This window comes from Pseudophryne corroboree, chromosome 6 (assembly GCF_028390025.1).
Source record: "Pseudophryne corroboree isolate aPseCor3 chromosome 6, aPseCor3.hap2, whole genome shotgun sequence".
Taxonomy (NCBI): Eukaryota; Metazoa; Chordata; class Amphibia; order Anura; family Myobatrachidae; genus Pseudophryne; species Pseudophryne corroboree.
The window spans coordinates 834,597,887-834,611,040 of record NC_086449.1 but is presented as its reverse complement, the minus strand read 5'-3'; the positions used below and the strand labels follow the sequence as shown (position 1 = coordinate 834,611,040).

Sequence of the window (13,154 nt, the reverse complement as noted above, 5' to 3'; positions counted from 1 at the left end):
AGACAGAGAGAGCACCCCTTTCAGATACAGCAGACAGAGAGAGCGCCCCTTTCACATACAGCAGACAGAAAGAGCACCACTTTCATATACAGCAGACAGATAGAGCACCCCTTTCAGATACAGCAGACAGAGAGAGCACACCTTTCAGATACAGCAGACAGAGAGAGCACACCTTACAGCAGACAGAGAGATCACCCTTTTCAGATACAGCAGACAGAGAGCGCACCCCTTTCAGATACAGCAGATAGAGAGTGCACCCCTTTCTGATACAGCAGACAGAGAGAGCACCCCTTTCATATACAGCAGACAGAGAGAGCACCCCTTTCATATACAGCAGACAGAGAGCGCACCCCTTTCAGATACAGCAGATAGAGAGTGCACCCCTTTCAGATACAGCAGACAGAGAGAGCACCCCTTTCACATACAGCAGAGAGAGAGAGCACCCCTTTCAGATACAGCAGAGAGAGCACCCCTTTTCAGATACAGCAGACAGAGAGCGCACCCCTTTCAGATACAGCAGACAGAGAGAGCACCCCTTTCAGATACAGCAGACAGAGAGAGCACCCCTTTCAGATACAGCAGATAGAGAGAGCACCCCTTTCATATACAGCAGACAGAGAGAGCACCCCTTTCACATACAGCAGACAGAGAGAGCACCCCTTTCAGATACAGCAGACAGAGAGAGCACCCCTTTTAGATACAGCAGATAGAGAGAGCACCCCTTTCATATACAGCAGACAGAGAGAGCACCCCTTTCACATACAGCAGACAGAGAGAGCACCCCTTTCAGATACAGCAGACAGAGAGAGCACCCCTTTCACATACAGCAGACAGAGAGAGCACCCCTTTCAGATACAGCAGACAGAGAGATCACCCTTTTCAGATACAGCAGACAGAGAGCGCACCCCTTTCAGATACAGCAGAGAGAGAGAGCGCCCCTTTCATATACAGCAGACAGAGAGAGCACCACTTTCAGATGCAGCAGACAGAGAGAGCACCCCTTTCAGATACAGCAGACAAAGAGAGCACCCCTTTAAGATACAGCAGACAGAGAGAGCACACCTTTCAGATACAGCAGAGAGAGAGAGAGCACCCCTTTCAGATACAGCAGACAGAGAGAGCGCCCCTTTCAGATACAGCAGACAGAGAGAGCACCCCTTTCATATACAGCAGACAGAGAGAGCACCCCTTTCAGATACAGCAGACAGAGAGATCACCACTTTCAGACACAGCAGATAGAGAGAGCACCCGTTTCAGATACAGCAGACAGAGAGAGCACCCCTTTCAGATACAGCAGACAGATAGAGCACCCCTTTCAGATACAGCAGACAGAGAGAGCACCCCTTTCAGATACAGCAGACAGAGAGAGCACCCCTTTCATATACAGCAGACAGAGGGAGCACCCCTTTCAGATACAGCAGACAGAGAGAGCACCCCTTTCATATACAGCAGACAGAGAGAGCACCCCTTTCACATACAGCAGACAGAGAGAGCACCCCTTTCAGATACAGCAGATAGAGAGTGCACCCCTTTCAGATACAGCAGACAGAGAGAGCACCCCTTTCAGATACAGCAGAGAGAGAGCACACCTTTCACATACAGCAGACAGAGAGAGCACCCCTTTCAGATACAGCAGACAGAGAGAGCACCCCTTTCAGATACAGCAGACAGAGAGAGCACCCCTTTCAGATACAGCAGACAGAGAGATCACCCTTTTCAGATACAGCAGACAGAGAGCGCACCCCTTTCAGATACAGCAGATAGAGAGTGCACCCCTTTCAGATACAGCAGACAGAGAGAGAGCACCCCTTTCAGATACAGCAGACAGAGAGAGCGCCCCTTTCAGATACAGCAGACAGAGAGAGCACCCCTTTCAGATACAGCAGACAGAGAGAGCACCCCTTTCAGATACAGCAGACAGAGAGATCACCACTTTCAGATACAGCAGATAGAGAGAGCACCCCTTTCATATACAGCAGACAGAGAGAGCACCACTTTCAGATACAGCAGATAGAGAGTGCACCCCTTTCAGATACAGCAGACAGAGAGAGCACCCCTTTCAGATACAGCAGACAGAGAGAGCACCCCTTTCAGATACAGCAGACAGAGAGAGCACCCCTTTCAGATACAGCAGACAGAGAGAGCACCCCTTTCATATACAGCAGACAGAGGGAGCACCCCTTTCAGATACAGCAGACAGAGAGAGCACCCCTTTCATATACAGCAGACAGAGAGAGCACCCCTTTCACATACAGCAGACAGAGAGAGCACCCCTTTCAGATACAGCAGATAGAGAGTGCACCCCTTTCAGATACAGCAGACAGAGAGAGCACCCCTTTCAGATACAGCAGAGAGAGAGCACACCTTTCACATACAGCAGACAGAGAGAGCACCCCTTCAGATACAGCAGACAGAGAGAGCACCCATTTCATATACAGCAGACAGAGAGAGCACACCTTTCAGATACAGCAGACAGAGAGAGCACACCTTTCAGATACAGCAGAGAGAGCACGCCTTTCATATACAGCAGACAGAGAGATCACCCTTTTCAGATACAGCAGACAGAGAGCGCACCCCTTTCAGATACAGCAGATAGAGAGTGCACCCCTTTCAGATACAGCAGACAGAGAGAGCACCCCTTTCACATACAGCAGACAGAGAGAGCACACCTTTCAGATACAGCAGAGAGAGCACCCCTTTTCAGATACAGCAGACAGAAAGCGCACCGCTTTCAGATACAGCAGACAGAGAGAGCACCCCTTTCAGATACAGCAGACAGAGGGAGCACCCCTTTCAGATACAGCAGACAGAGAGAGCACCCCTTTCATATACAGCAGACAGAGAGAGCACCCCTTTCACATACAGCAGACAGAGAGAGCACCCCTTTCAGATACAGCAGACAGAGAGAGCACCCCTTTCAGATACAGCAGATAGAGAGAGCACCCCTTTCATATACAGCAGACAGAGAGAGCACCCCTTTCACATACAGCAGACAGAGAGAGCACCCCTTTCAGATACAGCAGACAGAGAGAGCACCCCTTTCACATACAGCAGACAGAGAGAGCACCCCTTTCAGATACAGCAGACAGAGAGATCACCCTTTTCAGATACAGCAGACAGAGAGCGCACCCCTTTCAGATACAGCAGAGAGAGAGAGCGCCCCTTTCATATACAGCAGACAGAGAAAGCACCACTTTCAGATGCAGCAGACAGAGAGAGCACCGCTTTAAGATACAGCAGACAGAGAGAGCGCCCCTTTGAGATCCAGCAGACAGAGAGATCGCCCTTTTCAGATACAGCAGACAGAGAGCACCCCTTTCAGATACAGCAGAGAGAGAGCGCCCCTTTCAGATACAGCAGACAGAGAGAGCGCCACTTTCAGACACAGCAGATAGAGAGAGCACCCGTTTCAGATACAGCAGACAGAGAGAGCACCCCTTTCAGATACAGCAGACAGATAGAGCACCCCTTTCAGATACAGCAGACAGAGAGAGCACCCCTTTCATATACAGCAGACAGAGAGATCACCCTTTTCAGATACAGCAGACAGAGAGCGCACCCCTTTCAGATACAGCAGATAGAGAGTGCACCCCTTTCAGATACAGCAGACAGAGAGAGAGCACCCCTTTCAGATACAGCAGACAGAGAGAGCGCCCCTTTCAGATACAGCAGACAGAGAGAGCACCCCTTTCATATACAGCAGACAGAGAGAGCACCCCTTTCAGATACAGCAGACAGAGAGATCACCACTTTCAGATACAGCAGATAGAGAGAGCACCCCTTTCATATACAGCAGACAGAGAGAGCACCACTTTCAGATACAGCAGATAGAGAGTGCACCCCTTTCAGATACAGCAGACAGAGAGAGCACCCCTTTCAGATACAGCAGACAGAGAGAGCACCCCTTTCAGATACAGCAGACAGAGAGAGCACCCCTTTCAGATACAGCAGACAGAGAGAGCACCCCTTTCATATACAGCAGACAGAGAGAGCACCCCTTTCAGATACAGCAGACAGAGAGAGCACCCCTTTCAGATACAGCAGACAGAGAGAGCACACCTTTCAGATACAGCAGAGAGAGCACCCCTTTCATATACAGCAGACAGAGAGATCACCCTTTTCAGATACAGCAGACAGAGAGCGCACCCCTTTCAGATACAGCAGATAGAGAGTGCACCCCTTTCAGATACAGCAGACAGAGAGAGCACCCCTTTCACATACAGCAGACAGAGAGAGCACCCCTTTCATATACAGCAGACAGAGAGAGCATCTCTTTCATATACAGCAGACAGAGAGCGCACCCCTTTCAGATACAGCAGATAGAGAGTGCACCCCTTTCAGATACAGCAGACAGAGAGAGCACCCCTTTCACATACAGCAGACAGAGAGAGCACCCCTTTCATATACAGCAGACAGAGAGAGCACCCCTTTCATATACAGCAGACAGAGAGAGCACACCTTTCAGATACAGCAGAGAGAGCACCCCTTTCATATACTGCAGACTGAGAGAGCACACCTTTCAGATACAGCAGAGAGAGCACCCCTTTTCAGATACAGCAGACAGAGAGCGCACCCCTTTCAGATACAGCAGACAGAGAGAGCACCCCTTTCAGATACAGCAGACAGAGAGAGCACCCCTTTCAGATACAGCAGATAGAGAAAGCACCCCTTTCATATACAGCAGACAGAGAGAGCACCCCTTTCACATACAGCAGACAGAGAGAGCACCCCTTTCAGATACAGCAGACAGAGAGAGCACCCCTTTCATATACAGCAGACAGATAGAGCACCCCTTTCAGATACAGCAGACAGAGAGAGCACACCTTTCAGATACAGCAGACAGAGAGAGCACACCTTACAGCAGACAGAGAGATCACCCTTTTCAGATACAGCAGACAGAGAGCGCACCCCTTTCAGATACAGCAGACAGAGAGCGCACCCCTTTCAGATACAGCAGATAGAGAGTGCACCCCTTTCAGATACAGCAGACAGAGAGAGCACCCCTTTCACATACAGCAGACAGAGAGAGCACACCTTTCAGATACAGCAGAGAGAGCACCCCTTTTCAGATACAGCAGACAGAAAGCGCACCGCTTTCAGATACAGCAGACAGAGAGAGCACCCCTTTCAGATACAGCAGACAGAGGGAGCACCCCTTTCAGATACAGCAGACAGAGAGAGCACCCCTTTCATATACAGCAGACAGAGAGAGCACCCCTTTCACATACAGCAGACAGAGAGAGCACCCCTTTCAGATACAGCAGACAGAGAGAGCACCCCTTTCAGATACAGCAGATAGAGAGAGCACCCCTTTCATATACAGCAGACAGAGAGAGCACCCCTTTCACATACAGCAGACAGAGAGAGCACCCCTTTCAGATACAGCAGACAGAGAGAGCACCCCTTTCACATACAGCAGACAGAGAGAGCACCCCTTTCAGATACAGCAGACAGAGAGATCACCCTTTTCAGATACAGCAGACAGAGAGCGCACCCCTTTCAGATACAGCAGAGAGAGAGAGCGCCCCTTTCATATACAGCAGACAGAGAAAGCACCACTTTCAGATGCAGCAGACAGAGAGAGCACCGCTTTAAGATACAGCAGACAGAGAGAGCGCCCCTTTGAGATCCAGCAGACAGAGAGATCGCCCTTTTCAGATACAGCAGACAGAGAGCACCCCTTTCAGATACAGCAGAGAGAGAGCGCCCCTTTCAGATACAGCAGACAGAGAGAGCGCCACTTTCAGACACAGCAGATAGAGAGAGCACCCGTTTCAGATACAGCAGACAGAGAGAGCACCCCTTTCAGATACAGCAGACAGATAGAGCACCCCTTTCAGATACAGCAGACAGAGAGAGCACCCCTTTCATATACAGCAGACAGAGAGATCACCCTTTTCAGATACAGCAGACAGAGAGCGCACCCCTTTCAGATACAGCAGATAGAGAGTGCACCCCTTTCAGATACAGCAGACAGAGAGAGAGCACCCCTTTCAGATACAGCAGACAGAGAGAGCGCCCCTTTCAGATACAGCAGACAGAGAGAGCACCCCTTTCATATACAGCAGACAGAGAGAGCACCCCTTTCAGATACAGCAGACAGAGAGATCACCACTTTCAGATACAGCAGATAGAGAGAGCACCCCTTTCATATACAGCAGACAGAGAGAGCACCACTTTCAGATACAGCAGATAGAGAGTGCACCCCTTTCAGATACAGCAGACAGAGAGAGCACCCCTTTCAGATACAGCAGACAGAGAGAGCACCCCTTTCAGATACAGCAGACAGAGAGAGCACCCCTTTCAGATACAGCAGACAGAGAGAGCACCCCTTTCATATACAGCAGACAGAGAGAGCACCCCTTTCAGATACAGCAGACAGAGAGAGCACCCCTTTCAGATACAGCAGACAGAGAGAGCACACCTTTCAGATACAGCAGAGAGAGCACCCCTTTCATATACAGCAGACAGAGAGATCACCCTTTTCAGATACAGCAGACAGAGAGCGCACCCCTTTCAGATACAGCAGATAGAGAGTGCACCCCTTTCAGATACAGCAGACAGAGAGAGCACCCCTTTCACATACAGCAGACAGAGAGAGCACCCCTTTCATATACAGCAGACAGAGAGAGCATCTCTTTCATATACAGCAGACAGAGGGGTACATTTACTAACATTCGTATTTTCCGAAAAATGGTTAAAGTTCATTCACGAATGACATCGACAGTGTAAACCTGCAACTTTTTGAATTGATTACGATGGATTTACTAAGCTGTCGTATTCGTATTTTTGGTGTTGTCCGATGTCGATGTCATTCGTGGTTTTCTGGTGTATAATGCGGCCGATTTTGTTATTTTGCGGCCGAGTTTAATGTGTTTTTTACGAATGCGTCACATGTCTGTTACGGCAGTGTTTTTCCATTACTGCCGCGTTTTTTTCCTAAGTTTCGTTTTTGTCACTTGTCCGTGATTGGTTGTATTCGTGGTGGAGGAGTGTCTGTGTACTTGACTATAAATACGCCCCAAACCGACCGCACCTCGTGGGTTTAGCTAGTGGAGAGGAGAGAGGAAGGTGTTGTTGGTGTTGGAGATTTCTGTGGAGTTTTTTGTGGTTTGGAGGCGGAGTTTTGTGATTGGTGAGTGCTGTACTGTGTGTGTAAGTTGTTTTGTCATACTTGTTGTTCTGTTATTTAAAAGTCTGTTAACTTTTTTGTATTTTGTCTTTTCTTTTCGTCTATAGTCCTTGTTTGTGAGTGAGTGAGTGTTTGTTTGCGTGTGTGTGGTGTGTAGTGGTAGTGGAGGAGTGTGTTATTTGTTTTTTTTTCTCTGTGTTTTTTGTGTTGTCTTAAGATTATGTCACAGTCAGAGGTGAGTGTGGTGGAGGAGGTGAGTGAGAGGGAGGAGGTGAGTGAGGTAGAGGAGGTGAGTGAGAGGGAGGAGGTGAGTGAGAGGGAGGAGGTTAGTGATGAGGAGGGTGAGGTTGCGGCTGCGTTTTCTAGTGATACTGATAGTGATGGTGTTGTGGCTCCGCAGCCACGCACCAGTACAAGGACGGGCCGCAATGTAAAGTTTAGTTACGCAGAAAACATGGCTCTGGTGCGGGAGCTGATGAAGCATCAGCGCCAGTTGTTTGGTTCAGATGCATCAAAAGTGTCGACCCGCCGGAAGAGTGTCCTGTGGGGGAAGGTTATTGCTGCTGTGAACAGTGAGGGTGTGGTGAGGCGGACCGAGGACACCTGTAGGAAACGTTTCTATGACATCAAACGCCGTGTGAAGGCCAAGATGGCTAAGGAGGCAAAATCTGCTCGGCAAACCGGGGGAGGACACCCCTTCCGAGCGTCTTATAAAGATTGGGAGGAGCCAATACGTCCGCTGATTCCGCCAGAGGTGGTTTCTGCACTTCATGTCCAAGATTCGGACCGGCCAAGTGCGGATGGTGAGTTTATTTTATATTTATAATTTTTCACATCTGTGCTTTGTACTTTTGTTGTAAAATGTTTCCTGTGTGTTGGTCCACAAATGGGTTGGTGATGTAGTGCAGGCCAATCCACCCTGTGTTTTTCCATCTGTTGTCCAACTACAAGTCCCATCATGCCTGTTATAATGTTTAAACTTAGGGAATGTCAAATGTGTTGGTGGACATGCTGGGAAGTGTAGTTGCACTACATATTGTCAGACACAGGTTGTGGTTGCTTGGTGTATTGTGTGTGTTAGTTATGTTTTTGTACTAATTAGACTCAAATATTTGTTGTGCTTTTTTTGGAAACACAAACAATTTGCCTTGTTTTGTGCGGTTTTTGTAGGTTGTAAAATTTAAGATTATAGATGTAACAAAACCAACTATTTGTGTTTGTAATTTTTTAACAAAATTTAAAAACAGTTTTTAAAATCCTGCAATATTGTGTCTTGGTAAAGCTACGACATATGTGTTTTAAGTAGTCTAATTATGTTCATATCTCGCCATTCTTCTTCTTTGTACAGTACGCCAGAGAAGCAGCACATCCAGGCCACAGCCAACCCTGCCTAGAGCTGATGATGGTGGGAATGATGGTAAGTTATTTCTGTAACCACATCTTAGCCATTAACATAAAACACATGAAATGTAATGACAATACTATCACACAGGTTCTTCGTCTGCTCCGCGCACACAAAGGCCACAATCACAGGCCAGCCTTACTGTGGCTACAAGGCCACCCAAGAGGCCCCGTGTCCAGGCTCCTGCTCCTGCACCAGCATCACCCCCCCAAAGGCGCATCTCTGCAGTGGCTGCGGTGCCACCACTGGCACTTTTGGCAAGCCCCCTGAGTGTAGATCCACATTCCCCACAGTTGTCTGGTGAGTAATGTTTGTAATGTTTTTATTTTGTTTGAGTAAAAACAAGGTGAAGGCATAAGGAACTGACAAAACACTGTTAGGTCGAAGATGATAAAGGCAGCAGTACAAAAATTATAAGTAATTTTAGACTCCACATTTTGGACATGCTTGCCTTGTGTCATTATCACCTTGAACCTATCACTGCTTTAGAAATGACTTATACCTTCTCCAGGTATTGACATCTGCCCCAGTGTTAGTTTTGTTAAAAATTGAATAAAAATTGTAAGCAACTTTGCTTTAATAATCGACTGCAAGCAGATGCTGTTAGCGTATTGTTATGATGATATGTGTGAAATTACAGTGTCCTGAAACTCAAATTTTTTAAAAAAAATATGCTCAACAACACTCAAAACTTCAAAAAAAATGTGAAACTAAATTTGAACAAAATAATTCAAAACAAACCAAATCAATACATACGGCAAAATCCAACATTAAATAACCTGTTTAAGTTGTCATTTTTTGACCACAATCTTAGTGTACGTCTTTACTAAATCCACTGACTGACATGCCCAATGTCTGATTCTAATGTGGCAAACATGGTTATATTTTTTTGTGTTGTGCCAAAGGAACCTTCAGAATGTTGTTTAAACTAACTTTGAGACATAAAAAAAGAGTACATGGAGTGTAAACAATAATTTAGAATGTGAAACATACAATTGTCTCCATAAATTCACAAATTAGTAGTATCTGTTTATAGCCACATCAATTCATTAAGAGGTAACCAACATAGTAACGTTTAAGAAGTTAACCATTTAGCTTTTAAATGTATATTATGAAGTAATGCATGTTGCTTGACAAATATTGTAAGACCAATGCTACATATGTCTAAAATATTTCCTGTGTCCCACCCCATACAGATCCGGCCATCATGAGTGACGAGGGCCAGCAGTCCCATGGCCAGGAGACGTATACTCTACACCTGCAGCCCATCGACCAAACACAGGCAAACATGACTGAGGACAATCCAGTCCAACCGCAAGCTTCTCAGACTCAACAAATGACCTCAACACCAGGGACAAGCCAAATTCCGCCTGAGTTTTGGTCAAGTTGGGCCGCACAACAGGCACACCACTCTGCGTGTCTCAACACCCAAACACAACACCTGTCTAGTTTGCCCCATCATTTGCCTAAAGTTAGCCGCAACTCTGCCAGACTCATCGTGCAGGTAGGGCGGATAGCAAACACAATGGAGCAGATGAGGGCAGACAATTCTCAAATGCAGGCAACCCATCAGCGCATCATGGATGAGCAACTGCGCCAACACCAAACCCTCATACAGATTATCCAGCATAATCAAGTCATAAATGACAATTTGTCGCGAACCATTGCCAACAATACAGCTGCTTATACCCAGCTAACGGCCAGTTTAAATATTTTGAGCCAAAATTTTAGTGCAATGGCACAACAACATGTGGCCACAAGCTCAAGCACAACAACCCCGACCCAAACACCAGTACAATCACCAGTTCGACGATCAAGTCGAAGCCGCACCCACGAACAACCACAAGCCTCTGCACCCAGCACCCAAAAAAAGAAAAGATAATCTGTACTGCACATCATATGCTGGCCAGTTGCAAGTAAAATATATGTGTTCAGAATATATTGTTCAGTATTTTTCAATAAATTATCTAATCAAAATATGTGTATTGGTTAATTTGCAACACACAAACACAAAAATCAGTAATGTATAGTCCAAGATGAATATTGTGACAGGGCGAGAGTGTGCTGTGTCAGGGTGTAGGGTCCGTTTGCCAAAATCATACCGTGGAAAAACACTTAGAACATTTAGTGTGACCATCTGTATAACATGGTCAACATCAAGTTTTTTGCAGTTACATTGGACAATATAAACTAAAAAGCATGGCCAGCCTACTCGGAACATATACAACCTGCAGACCCAGTTGTTTTTCCTGCCTTGGTTTTATTGTAGCATCAGGAAGCAGTGACAAGTATCCTACAGCAAACAATACAGCAGACCCACACACAGTAGCAGCCATTTCAGATTTAGAGTGTGTAGAAATGTGTTGGCTCCCCTTTTAAAAGTACCAAACGTCAGGTGTGAGTAATGAACAATTGCCAACACATGTTAAGGGATCATGGAGTGCCACGTTGTAGCACTCTCCTGATCAGCTGTGTGCTCCTGTCCTCACTGACAGGCAGCACACGGCACTGTTACAATGTAGCGCATATGCGCTACATTTTAACCAATGCGGTGAACTTTCTGCTCTGCGGTGACGTCACTTTAGGTCCACCGCAGGGAAGAAAGTTACCATCATTGGTTACAAGGTAGCGCATAGGCGCAACATTGTAACAGTGCCGTGTGCTGCCTGTCAGTGAGGACAGGAGCACACAGCTGATCAGGAGAGTGCTACAACGTGGCACTACCTGATTGGCTGAAGAAACCCACTTAGGCATAACTCAAAGTGGGTTTCTGGCATTCGGGTAAAGGTGACCCATGGGCAAACATGGTTCCCCTTTCAGTTCGTGGTCGGGACACTTTTTTTGGTTTGATTTTTCTCCTTGCAGTATTTGTTTGAAATAAACATGTGCAGTGTTTTTTTTCTTCAAAAAAAATAAACAATAAAAAATAATATTGCCGTTAATGCTGGAACATGTGTGTTTGTTTGTAAAAAACAAACAGCTTTTTTTAAAATTTAAACAAAAAAAGCTTCCCAAAATTTAAAACGTTACACTATTTTTAAACTGGAAAGGACTGAATCTCTGCAATATGTGAGTCACAAATTGTTCAGCTTATAAATTTATTGTGTGCCACATGAAGTACATTTTGATATTCAACTCTAAATCACAAATCTAGAAGCTCTTAAGCTTAATTTTGTTGTGGCAACCAAACAAAATATATGCTTACAGTACATTAATGGTTTTCACTGGGTACTTTAAAAAAAAACAGGGTAATAATGTTGGTGTGACTTTTTACACAGTCACACAGACCAGCCGGCCAGACAGGCCTCACACCAGTCATGATGATGCCGGTATTGCAGGTAAGTCTTCACTGTAGTCACATATTCTGTAAACACATAGAAGTACAAAATATTATTTACAAATTTGGCACCTAGGTTCTGCTTCTGGAAGCCGACCTCGTGTAAGGCGGCCATCACAGGTCTCGGCCCACTTACCCAGGAGGCCAACTAAGAGCCGGCGTCTTGGCTCTGATTCAGCACCTCCATCATCCCCACCCAGGCGAAGGCTATCGGCAGTGTCACCCAAGCCACCACTGGCACTACTGGCGAGTTCGCTGAGTGATGAGCCCAGATCACCTCAGTTATCTGGTGATTAAATTTTGAAACAAAACACATAAGCAAGAATATACACAGTCGACTTTGGATGATGTTAGTTTGTTTGGAGTTTACATGTTTTACCCAACAATCAATGTTATGTTACGTCTTCAATTGCTCAAGGTGCTTTACTTAAATAAAATAAGGTCTTAGTGGATGGTCTAGACAACCTAGTTGTCTGAAAATATATGAATTGAGGATACATTAAGCACACACACGAGAAAAAAATAAATGTAAACTTTTTGAACCCCAAAAAAAAATAATTAGAATACAAAACACATTCCTGTGTCCGTCTCCAAAATGTATGAAGCTGGTGTGTATGTATGGAGTTATGTTTTTCAAGGGTAATGACTGTAAATGTTTTTTGAGCATCAACTAAGCACAATGGACACACCACTATAAACAACAAACAGTAAGTAACAAAACACACACTAGAAAGTAGAGCAAAGTGTTTAGTGAAGGATAATTACAGCCTAATAAAACTTACCAGAAAAATAACGCAGGATCACTTGTTGCCGTACCTGCCTCCCTACATTTGTACTCACACTGTCACCAGATGGTTCTAACTCCTCTGCTTGCTGACTGATTTCTCCCTCACCATGTGCAAGATCTTGACTTAAACACAGATTATGGAGAAAACAGCAGCAGAACACAATCCTAGTCACCTTTGAGGGACTATACAACAAAAGGCCAGCAGATTTATCAAGACACCGAAAACGTGACTTCAGCAACCCAAAACATCTTTCTATCACATTCCGCGTAGCCTTATGTGCATGATTATAACTGTGTTCAGCAGGAGAATCAGGTTGGGACAATGGAGTAAGGAGCCAAGAGTAGCAGCCGTAACCCCCATCACCTGAAAAACAGATATAGTCAACATTAGGACATATGTTAGATTATTCAAACACCTCCTCCAAAATCTTGCCTGTGGTTAAAAGACATACACACATAACATTTTCAACATACCCAACAGCCAGCCATCAGGCAT

The 13,154-nt window shown here is 45.9% G+C and overlaps 1 long non-coding RNA gene across 1 annotated transcript; it reads right to left on the bottom strand.

The window, feature by feature from the left end:
• Positions 1-11,613: 11,613 nt before the first annotated feature.
• Positions 11,614-12,191, bottom strand: LOC134935819 (uncharacterized). The gene is made up of 2 exons (XR_010180410.1): positions 12,008-12,191; positions 11,614-11,898 (listed from the first exon to the last, which is right to left on the bottom strand). It is a non-coding gene; the product is annotated as an uncharacterized LOC134935819 (long non-coding RNA).
• Between the last annotated feature and the right edge of the window lie 963 nt (positions 12,192-13,154).